This window comes from Penaeus japonicus, unplaced genomic scaffold (genome assembly GCF_977035675.1).
Source record: "Penaeus japonicus unplaced genomic scaffold, GWHDUDI00000001_assembly GWHDUDI00000014, whole genome shotgun sequence".
Taxonomy (NCBI): Eukaryota; Metazoa; Arthropoda; class Malacostraca; order Decapoda; family Penaeidae; genus Penaeus; species Penaeus japonicus.
The window spans coordinates 13,733,894-13,745,377 of record NW_028234416.1 but is presented as its reverse complement, the minus strand read 5'-3'; the positions used below and the strand labels follow the sequence as shown (position 1 = coordinate 13,745,377).

The window sequence follows — 11,484 nt, the reverse complement described above, 5'->3', positions numbered from 1 at the left end:
GGTATTGTTTATGTGTGTTATGATTATATATTGTTATGTGTATGTAGTGTATATTATGTGTTATGTTGTATATTGTGTATATGTGTATATATTGTATGTTATATGTGTTGTGTTATTTATATTGTTATGTGTATTTTATGTGTATGTATTGATATATATGTGTATGTGTTATGTATGTGTATATGTGTTATATGTATGTATATATTGTATATGATTATTGTGTATATTATTATGTTTGTATTTGTGTATTGTGTATATGTGTATATGTATGTTATTTGTATGTGTTATGTGTATATATGTGTGTATATGTTTATTATGTGTGTTTTGTATGTGTGTATGTTGATATATATATGTGTGTTGTATGTGTATTATGTTGTTGTATATTTGTTGTATGTATGTTATATGTGTAGTGTGTATATGTATGTATGTGTATGTGTGTATATGTTATATGGTGTATATATTGTGTGTGTATGTATGTGTGTAATATATGGTGTATGTATGTATATATATTGTATGTGTTATGTGTATATGTATGTATATATGTGTTGTATGTTATTTGTGTTATTGTATATATTGTGTATATGTGTGTTATTGTGTTATTTATGTGTTAGTATGTGTAATATTTGTTTGTGTATGTTGGTTATGTGTTGTTTGTGTTATATGTGTATATATTGTGTATATTTTATTTTTTATGTGTTTTTTTTGTTTTTGTGTTTATATGTGTTTATTGTGTTTATATGGTTTATTTGTTTATTGTGTGTTATGTGTTATATATTTGTGTTATGTATGTGTATATGTTTTTTATGTGTATTTGTGTTTATTTTATTGTTTATATGTGTGTTATGTATTGTGTATATATGGTGTATTATGTTTTATGTGTTTTTATGTGTTTTATGTGTATGTATTGTGTATATTTGTGTTTATTTATTGTTATTGTTTTATTGGTTTTTGTATATTGTTTTATTTTTGTGTATTTGTTTATTATGTTGTTATATTGTTATTGTGTGTATTAATTGTTGTATTATTGTATTAGTTTTTTATTTGTTATTGGTTTTATATGTGTTATTTTTTGTTTTTATATGTGTTTTTGTTGTTTATTTTTGTGTATTTTTTATTATGTTTATTGTTTTTTTTATGTATTTTATATTGTGTTTGTATTTTTATATTGTTATTTGTATGTAGTGTAATTATGTGTTATTATGTGTGTTATATTGTGTATTTTTTATATTGTTATTTGTGTTTTATATTTTTGTGGTTTTTGGTTTTGTTGTTTTATTGTTATTTTATTTATTGTATGTTTGTATTTTGTTTATGTGTTATATTGTGTGTATTTTATTGTATTGTGTATTATTTATTATTATATGTGTATAGTGTTTTGTATTGTGTATTAGTTTTGTGTATTGTGTTATTGTATATGTGTGTTTGTAATTGTTATGTGTATATTGTTTGTATATTGTTATTTATTGTTTTTTTATGTGTTATTTGTTTTGTTTTATTTTTATGTTTATTATTTGTATATATTGTTTTATATGTGTATATTGTGTATATGTGTTTTTGTTTTATATATATTGTTATTGTTATATTTGTTATATTGTTTATTTATGTTATTTATGTGTATTTTTGTGTAAAGTGTTTTTATTGTTAATGTGTTATTTTATATTTTATATGTGTATTATGTATTTGTGTTATTATTGTTTTTTTATTGTATTTTTTGGTTTTTGTGATATTTGTTGTTATTGTGTATATTTGTGTATATTTTTATTGTTTTTATGTGTATATATATGTTATATATAGTATATGTATATGTATATGTATATATATGTATATTATGTATATGTATATATTTATGTTATATATATGTATATATTATATTATTTATATATATATGTATATTATATTTATATAGTATGTGTATATATATTGTTATTATATTGTATATATATGTATATATTATATATTATATATATATTATATATGTATATATTATATATGTTGTATATTTATATTGTATATATGTATAGTTATATTTATATATATTTATGTATATAGTATTATGTATATATATTATATGTTATTATTATATGTATATATTGTATTGTTATATGTATTATTATGTTATATATGTATATTAGTATATTTGTATATGTTGTATTATGTTATTATATAGTATTTATATGTATTTATGTTGTATATATATGTATTTATGTTATTATGTATATGTATATGATGTATATTATTGTATATATTTGATGTAATTTATGTATGTATATTTATTGTATTATTATTTGTATATTATATGTATATTATATGGTATTTATATGTATATTATATGTGTATTTAATGTATATATATATGTATATATGTATATGTATTATATATTATATATATGTATATATATATGTATGTATTATATATATATGATATATTATTATTGTATATTTTGTTTATTTATTATGTTTATTTATATGTATTATTATTATATATTATATTGTATTATATATATATTATATATTTATATATATTTATATTATATTATTATATATTAACACACAACAAAGTACTAACATACCATACTAAACATAAATATATATACAATATATAACTAAATTTAATATTATATACACAACACTGTGTTGGACAGTTATGGTGGGTAAAGACCAAGCTCTTACACTGTTCAGATCAGCATGATACAGGCGGGTTCACTCAATGCATATAGTGGGAAGCATTGTCCTCACATTGTTTCTCTATCTTAGTATCTAATGCAATTATTTATAGCTTTTATGACAAGGTAATGTTTTTTGTAAGATTATATTGTGTTCATTTTTAATGACACTGATGGAATACTTACTTTAGAAGCATATTTAACAATGTTTGAGTTCAAGACTGCATTTGATATGATATATTTTACTTAAATTAAAGATCTTTCAATGATTACGAAAAAAGTGCTAAACTTCCACTCAGAGCATGCCACTGACTGCGACTTTGGAACGTCCATTTAAGTATAATTATGTCCCAATATTCTATCATTTTTTTTTTTTTTTTTTTTTTTTTTTTTTTTTTTTTTTTTTTTTTTTCCTTTTCTTTTTTTTTTTTTTTTTTTTTTTTTTTTTTTTTTTTTTTTTTTTTTTGTTTTTTTTTTTTTTTTTTTTTCTTTTTTTTTTTTTTTTTTTTTTTTTTTTTTTTTTTTTTTTTTTTTTTTTTTTTTTTTTTTTTTTTTTTTTTTTTTTTTTTTTTTTTTTTTTTTTTTTTTTTTTTTTAGTATATTTATTTGTATATAATATATATGTATATTATATATGTATATATATGTTTAATATATATGTATATATTATGTATATATTATTAGAGATATGTATATAATGTTATTTGTTATATATATGGTATATATATGTCTATTATATGTATATATATGTTTATATATATGTATATATGATATATATGTCGATATATATATGTATATATATGTATATACTATGTATATATTATATATATAATATGTATATATATGTATATATGTTATATGTCTATCTATATATATATATATATGTTCTATATATGTATATATTATAAAAGTCTATATGTATATATATGTATATATATATATGATGTATGTATATATATATGTATGTATGTATATATTTATGTATGTATGTATATATGTATGTTTGATATATGTATGTATAGTATGTATATATATAATGTTGTATATATGTATGTATGTATATTATGTATGTATGTAACTATGTATGTTTGGTAGATGTATGTAATGTTTATATGTATGTATGGTATATATGTAGGTATGTATTATATATATGTATGTATATATGTATATGTATATATGTATGTATGTTATATATATATATGTATATATATATATGTATGTATGTATATATGTATGTATGTTATATGTATGTCTCTATCTATCTATGTATGTCTGTATATAGGTATGTCTGTCTATATATATCTAATGTTATATATGTATGTATATGTAATCCTCTCTCTCTCTACATATAATATCCTCTCATTATATATATATATATATATATATATATTGAATTATAAATTATATATATTATATATAAAACACACATACATAAACACACAAACACACACACACACACACAGACACACACACACACACACACACACACACACACACACACACACACACACACACACACACACACACACACACACACATATATACATATATATACACACACACTGTGTCTGGACAGTATGGTGGGTAAAGACCAAGCTCCTTACCCACCTGTCAGCACACGCTGATACAGGCGGGTTCACCTCAATGCATATAAGCCCGGCGAAGCATCTGCTCCTCACATCTGGCTTCTCCTTATCCTTAGTATCTAATGCCCAATTATTTTAAGCTTTTTTATGACAAGGCTAATGGTTCTTTTGTAAGATTATACTTGTGTTCATTTCTCTAATGACACTGACTGGAAATACTCTACTTTAGAAGCAATATTTAACAATGTTTGAGTTCAAGACTGCATTCTGATATCGAATACTTTTACTTAAATTAAAAGCATCCTTTACAATGATTACGAAAAAAGTGCTAACTTCCACCTCCAGAGCCAGCCACTGACTGCGACTTTGGAAACGTCCCTTTAAAGTATAATTATATCCCCAAATATTCTATTCACCTGTTGAATCCAGATAAATTGTGAAGTGAAGAAACACACAAAGTTGGGACACTGACCTTTGCTTGCAGAGCTATATATTTAAAGAGTTTTAGGTATTAATTACAAAATATCTCAGAATATCCGGAAAGAAAATATATCAGAACCTAAAAGTTTTGTCAGTTCTATTGATCAGCATAATATGCTTTGCAATCTATGTTCTTGTAAAATCTGAGGACTCTATGCCTAAAGCTGCAATGTTATTGCAAAAAGAAAAAAAATCAACAATCATTTAGTTATGTAATATCCATTACACTTGGGAATATCATTATAAAAGCTCAAGGTATTTCCATTAATTACAAAACGATTGTTTACAGGAAAAGACACTCAAATGGGTAATGAGGAGCAGTAAAAGAAAATTTCCTAGTTAATGACTAGTATATTACTGATTTTATTACAATAAAATATTACAGTATTCTAATAATGCTACATAATAAAAATACACGAAAGCATTTGATCTTCTGACACTGAACATAATTCAAAATCAGTCTGAACAACTTCACAATAAAATTATGACTATTCCTTCCAGGAGTAATAGTGTTTCTCTAGTAAACAAAGAGTGATTTGCAAATTAGGTGGAAAAAAAAAAAAAAAAGGGCTATTTCTTGCACTTGAAAGAGAGCTCAAATCAGCAGGAGAACTTTGATTCTTAAAAATTGGCTCTACTCTGTCTGCATTCCCAGGAGTGGCACTACGGCTGCTCACAGGTAGGCTCTGGAACTACATTATGTTTTATCTTTTATTATCATCGTTATAAAAATAATCATAACGAAAAACAAATAAAGATAGCTCTCCCAGTACTTTTTTATCGGGTCACTGGACTGCCACTATTATCTTTACTAATACCACTAGAGGTGCCCACATCTGTTTTGGAGCTCTTTTCCAAGCAGTTGCAGTAAGTGGTGCTTTTGGTATACAGTTTGGTAAGTTGAGAACAAGTTTTTCAGTAACAAAGTACGAGTAACACTTCCCATCTCTATAAATCAGTATATGTATTGCAAACAATAAGCACATCAACAGTCCAATTACCTTCACAATCCTGGCTGGTAAACACTAATCAGTAATCACTAAATGCCTATGCAACAGATTAACTTATCAATAAAAAGTTCTACAAAAATTAGATATTTTGCTTCTTCCCTTCAAAAACACAATAATCTGTTACTTTTGGATGTAGGTATCCCCACCCCTGCTCAAAAGACATTTCTCATTTTGCTTTTATATAATATCATGCATTTAAGACATATACAAATATCTGGATTACATTACATTAACGAAATATGGTTTTGAAAGAATTTAAATAATCCTCCATCTTGTGTACAAGGAGAACTCTGTTTTGTAGGATCAACTTGGAGGTTGAGTTGATATTCTAGATGAATTTATGATAAAAAGTTTCATCTTTCAAAGAGGGGTGCTCTCTACTCTCAAGTAATTATCTTTGTTTCTTTAAAACAAACATATTCTGAGGTTTACAAGGAAACTAACTGGTGAAATAAATGGAAAAAGATTCAACATTTTGTGAATTTGACTGAATTTACAAATCATATTTAACCTTATACACCAAATAACACAAACACAAAAAACTAAATAAAGGTTAGAATTTGCATAAACCCATCAACATATATATTTTTTTGATTCAAGTGAAAACATTTAAAGCAAAAACAAAAAAAAAATATATGTATAACACTGTTACCAAAGAGAAAGTTCAGAAATAACCAGTAACATTTTATAACAAACCAACATACATTTGAATGGCTTAAATGAAAAAAAAAAGGCTCATCAATTAAAATGTTTCACAAAGTTAAATAAACATTCTACAATCTTACTATCTGAATAAGGAAGTTCAGTTACAATAATCATATTGCGAGTTCACAATTACAATAATCAGGACCATGTCTTTTTAATGAACATAGGTGGACTTATCATATGCTATACACAGAAAACTAACATATATAAAAGACAATGATAATAACAAAACATCAAAATACAATCATGCATTCATGCGTTTACATCCAGTAATCTTTGGGATATTTCATAAAGTCTACAGATTTTTTTCAAACACAAAAAATGGTATCTGATAAATACAAGAACAACCAATGTGCAGATCGTACTGTACAATATTATCCAAAGAATAGAAAACGTTATGGATATGAGAGAGAAAGGGAGGGGGAAGGGGAAGAGAGAGGAGGAGAGAGGAGGAGAGAGGAGGAGGGGGGAGGGGGAGGGAAGAGTGAGGGGGAAGGGAAAGGGAATGGAAAGGGGAGTTGAGGGTAGGGGATGTGGGGGGGGGAGGGAGGGAGAGAGAGAGAGAGAGAGAGAGAGAGAGAGAGAGAGAGAGAGAGAGAGAGAGAGAGAGAGAGAGAGAGAGAGAGAGAGAGAGAGAGAGAGAGAGAGAGAGAGAGAGAGAGAGAGAGAGATATTTCTTCCTGTAAAAAATATCTTTACCTTTATGCTCTGAAATCCTACCCTAATAAGTTTTCTACTCCTTTTTGTTCCTCACTGAAATATCAAATCAAAATATGAAAACAAAACTTTTAGCTGCAAATTATCAGAATACTGTGTAAGTGGATTAAGATGTGCCATTTTTTTATCTTTTTCTGTAAGTACACAAGAATCTTTTATTTAGGAATGTTAAACACTGTCAAACATGGCTACAAGTGCAAGAGGCTATTATTCAAAATACAAGTATAATTCAGGATAAGTAAAATAATCAAGACAACAATCAGAATAATACAAAGACAAAACCAAAATCTGATATTGCACCTGATCGACACACAAGATAAATACACCAAAATTAACGGGTTGTTTAACTGCGTAAAAATATGGTCACTATATCCCAAAACATCACTACTATTTCAGCACCTACAGACACACCTTCTATCTATGTGGGCAAAAAGCAGATCTAAGCAGGTCACCAACTATGCAGGATGAAGTGAGTACAAAAGACGTCCGATGATATATTTACAGTACTGTGTTTATACGTTTACACCCAGATCTTTTTTCTTTTTCTTTTGAAGAATCCATTATATTCTCGTTTTCATGTCTCTCTATTCATTATAACTATTATATTATAACTGTACCAATAAATCTTTTATAGTATAATTAGTACCTATACTTCTAGTTCCAGCTGAGTTTATAAAAAAATATAGAGAAAAAATTAAATCCTTTAGAACTTATTCTCCTCAACTATGTATAAAATTGCTGGGTGAGTCATAGCCTCCAGCATATGCATTTCATGATCTTAATAGGTAGTGGTAGAAGTATGAAGTCTATAAATATGGGTATTTACAAGACACCAATTATCCGAGGGTAAGCCATCTATTTTCTTTTCATCTGTAACTAAGCCCATAAAGCTTTCAGATAAATATTGCAGCCATTTACAGGTGTTCAGACGTAAAGCTACTATGCTTGATAAGGCAATACTAATCTTAGGTCTACTTTCTACCAACCACTTTTTTTTGTTTCAAGTTATGTGACCTGAACTATTTCCAAAACTGTTTTGAAATGAGAACTATATTTCAGAATGAAGAATTTTACATTTCTCTGATTTCATTTTTCATAAACACATTATTCTACAAGTACAATGCTTCTTTACTCTGATATACAAAACACTGCATTAAAACTTTTTTATTTAAAATATTGTGACTAAAACTGAATGTGATGCTGTATTAATCCACTATATAAGTTTATTTCCAATATAGGAATTTTTATGGCTCTTTACAGCCACTTTGGTTATAAGAGTACATTCGCATTAGAAAAAACTTTAGTTAATTTGCTTTACAATTACCTCCATATTTTGATATTTATGTTCATGCAAAAATGATACACATGCATAACATAAACTCAATTCATACAAAATATACAAAAGAATATACAACATATGAATGATTACAGCACAACTATAATGGGATTACAATAATAGTACATAATATCAAAGGTTTGTTGAGTATTTACAAATTTTGTTATCCACTGTCACCTTCACTGCTATTGGGAAAAGAATTATCAAGATGAGACAATTGGAATTTAGGTCAGATGTAAAACTATAACTGGCAGACCTCCTTGACTTTCAGTTTCCTTAACTGAACAGTTTATTTGTGACACAATGTCAACATTCTAGAATAATAATATCAATAAGACAATAAACTACTGCTATAAAAATGGATGAGAGTAAATCAATAACTATATCTTTAGAAGACAGTTGATTATTGAAGTAGTAAAGACAATTCTGTGACATTCAATACCTTGCAGCAAAATACTAGGCCTTAACCCGTTAATGACGAGTGAAAAGTAACGTGTCAAGTGGTGGCAGTGTCAGCCACCGGGGATGAGATATTTCGTCATGGCTATCCTCCTGGCTGGTACACCAGGTGATTGGGCATATAGCGCTTGGCCATGGCCAATGCGGGTGAAAATTCTGAGGCGTTAGGCTTACGCGTTTGAAATATCCCAGCATTTCAACCATTTGGAGCTAAAACAGCCCCGTCGTTAATGGGTTAAGATGCTAGAGTCCAACACAATTACAATATTGCTACACCCATTAAGCCTAATCCTGAATTACTAAATAGATCCTTCTCCCATCCTCCTAAATTTTGATTTTCATTACTTTTTAAATGCTTTTATTTAACCCATCCACGACGGGGGAATTCTAGCCTTGAATGTCACAATGCCGGGGCGTTCAAATTATTAGGCCTAAATCAATTGAATGGCTGGCATAATACTGTGCTGCCCGGCCACTGGGCTTTTGAATGAGAGGTACAGTACTGTACCACCCGTCCAGAGTGGGTTAATTTCTTAACAGGTGGATCTTGCTAATAAACCCAATATATCTTTTAGTCAACAGATGGTATCACTCATATATCAAACGGTGTACGACCTGTACTAGGCCACAGCTTCACTAGTCTTACCTGACTCTAGAACCAAGCTCAAGTTGGGGATTATCATCCTTCTGACCAGGCTTAGGCACACTTGCTAGCAGACTAGATTAACATTCTTTGCTCAGTATTTGCTTTTCTTTCTTTCTTTTTTTTTTGGGGGGGGGGGGGAGCAATTAACATCTTAGAAATTTGTTAAAAATCCTTGTACATAAGATACTTACTTAATGATTACTTTGAATGATTGTATCAACATTTTCTTTACAAATCTTTATACTTATACAGAAATAAAGAGAGAAATAATTGTCTTATGCAGCTGAGAATACATACTATCCATAGTTGAACCAGCGACATCTTTAAAAAAGGTTGTGAATCGTTGTGAATACTTAGGTCTTTTAAAAATCACTGTGATTTGATTCATATCCATTCAAGTAATGTTTTCCTTCTTGATGAACAAATAGGCCAAGAAATAATAAGAAAACATGGCATAGGCCATCACACCTAATGTCTCTGAAGCCAACCTAGATGTGCCTTGATCAGGGGAGTGTAATCGTAATGTAACCAAAGCGCGAGGCTGGGTGGTGGAGGTAGCTCAGGATCAGGGTTCAGAGATGTGTCTGAGTAATGGAACAGCAGCTTTACTGGGCTTCTTGAACCCTCAGATATCTTATCCCAACTGCCATTGTCTACAGTAAAGTTACACGTATCAAGTTGCTCATAATAACTCAAACAGCAAGGTGGTGGTTCACAAACAGTTCCTAATAATTGTCTTTATTTTTCTATGAATCTAGAACATTTCACCTAAATATACTCCGATGAAAATGATTGAGAATATCTAAACTTTCTTTGCTCATGGGACAAGAACCTTAACTGAGTTTTTGTTTAACTTAAATTTTTTCCCAACAGTTGGCAAATATAACAAACTTTGTCTAAAAATATCAATGCCTTCACTTCCATCTATATGTCAAACAAATTTATTATCTTACCTTACTTCTGAATTAGTCAATAATCACAGAAAAGTTAATCTAAGTGAAATAAAATATTTACATAATTCTAACATGTGATTCCATCCATGACAAAAGCATAATGCATTCAGAGGACAAAAAATGCATGTGAGTTTTCACAGTCAATTAGCCATGATTTTTCATTATTCAGTTACCTACTCGTCATCTTCAAAGCAACACTACGAATTAAATTGTGTTTTTCTTTAGACGCTTTTCAGGCTAACATTATCCCATTATAATTCCATTTTCTAAAGTACCATCTGGTGAAAAGTTACAAAATACTTCTGGGGTCCATTCCAGATGCTAGATCTAATAGTCAATCAGTGTTCATATCTTTCATTAACTAATCAAAATAAACTGCATTACATGTTCAGGTGATCTGGTATTGTGCAGTAAACATCTAACAGGATATGCAGCAATATGGATTAACTGCAAGCCAGATTTTAAAAATGTAATTGAGAATGCATTTTCAAAAATAAGAGAGAGAAAAAAAAAGACCAGAAAATAACATATAGTAATGAATCATAAAAAAAAATGACCAGAAAATAACATATAGTAATGAATCATTAGAATTCCTATCAAATAAAGGTTACAAATAAGAATATAAAGATAGTTAGTTAGATAGTTATGTGGTTAAAACACAGGCCTCACTTTAAATCACATCTATGACTCTTTTAGTCTTTGGTTATATAGTTTAAATTTGATTATAATACAGCTGCATTACATTTTGCAAGAAGCCACAGTGTGACTAGCAATTATACTCTACATCAGAGAGTCACAATACCAAAAAAATCATGTTTTGTTTCACTTCAAATAATAAACAGTTATGTTCCTATTCTTTTTTTTCAGTTCTTTGGTATATACCAAAATATATATGTTTTCTGATCAATCCTCTACACCTACATTAAATAG

At 27.9% G+C, this 11,484-nt stretch overlaps 1 protein-coding gene across 2 annotated transcripts in view; it reads right to left on the bottom strand.

Annotated features, from left to right (window-relative positions):
* Nucleotides 1–9,480: 9,480 nt before the first annotated feature.
* The window catches only part of LOC122263283 (DCC-interacting protein 13-alpha), a 42,432-nt gene continuing 40,428 nt past the window's right edge, over nt 9,481–11,484 (bottom strand). For both annotated transcript variants that reach the window (XM_043031659.2, XM_043031660.2), the window contains one exon: nt 9,481–11,484. This exon is cut by the window's right edge and continues 2,615 nt beyond it. The gene's annotated coding sequence lies outside the window, so the exon portion shown is untranslated.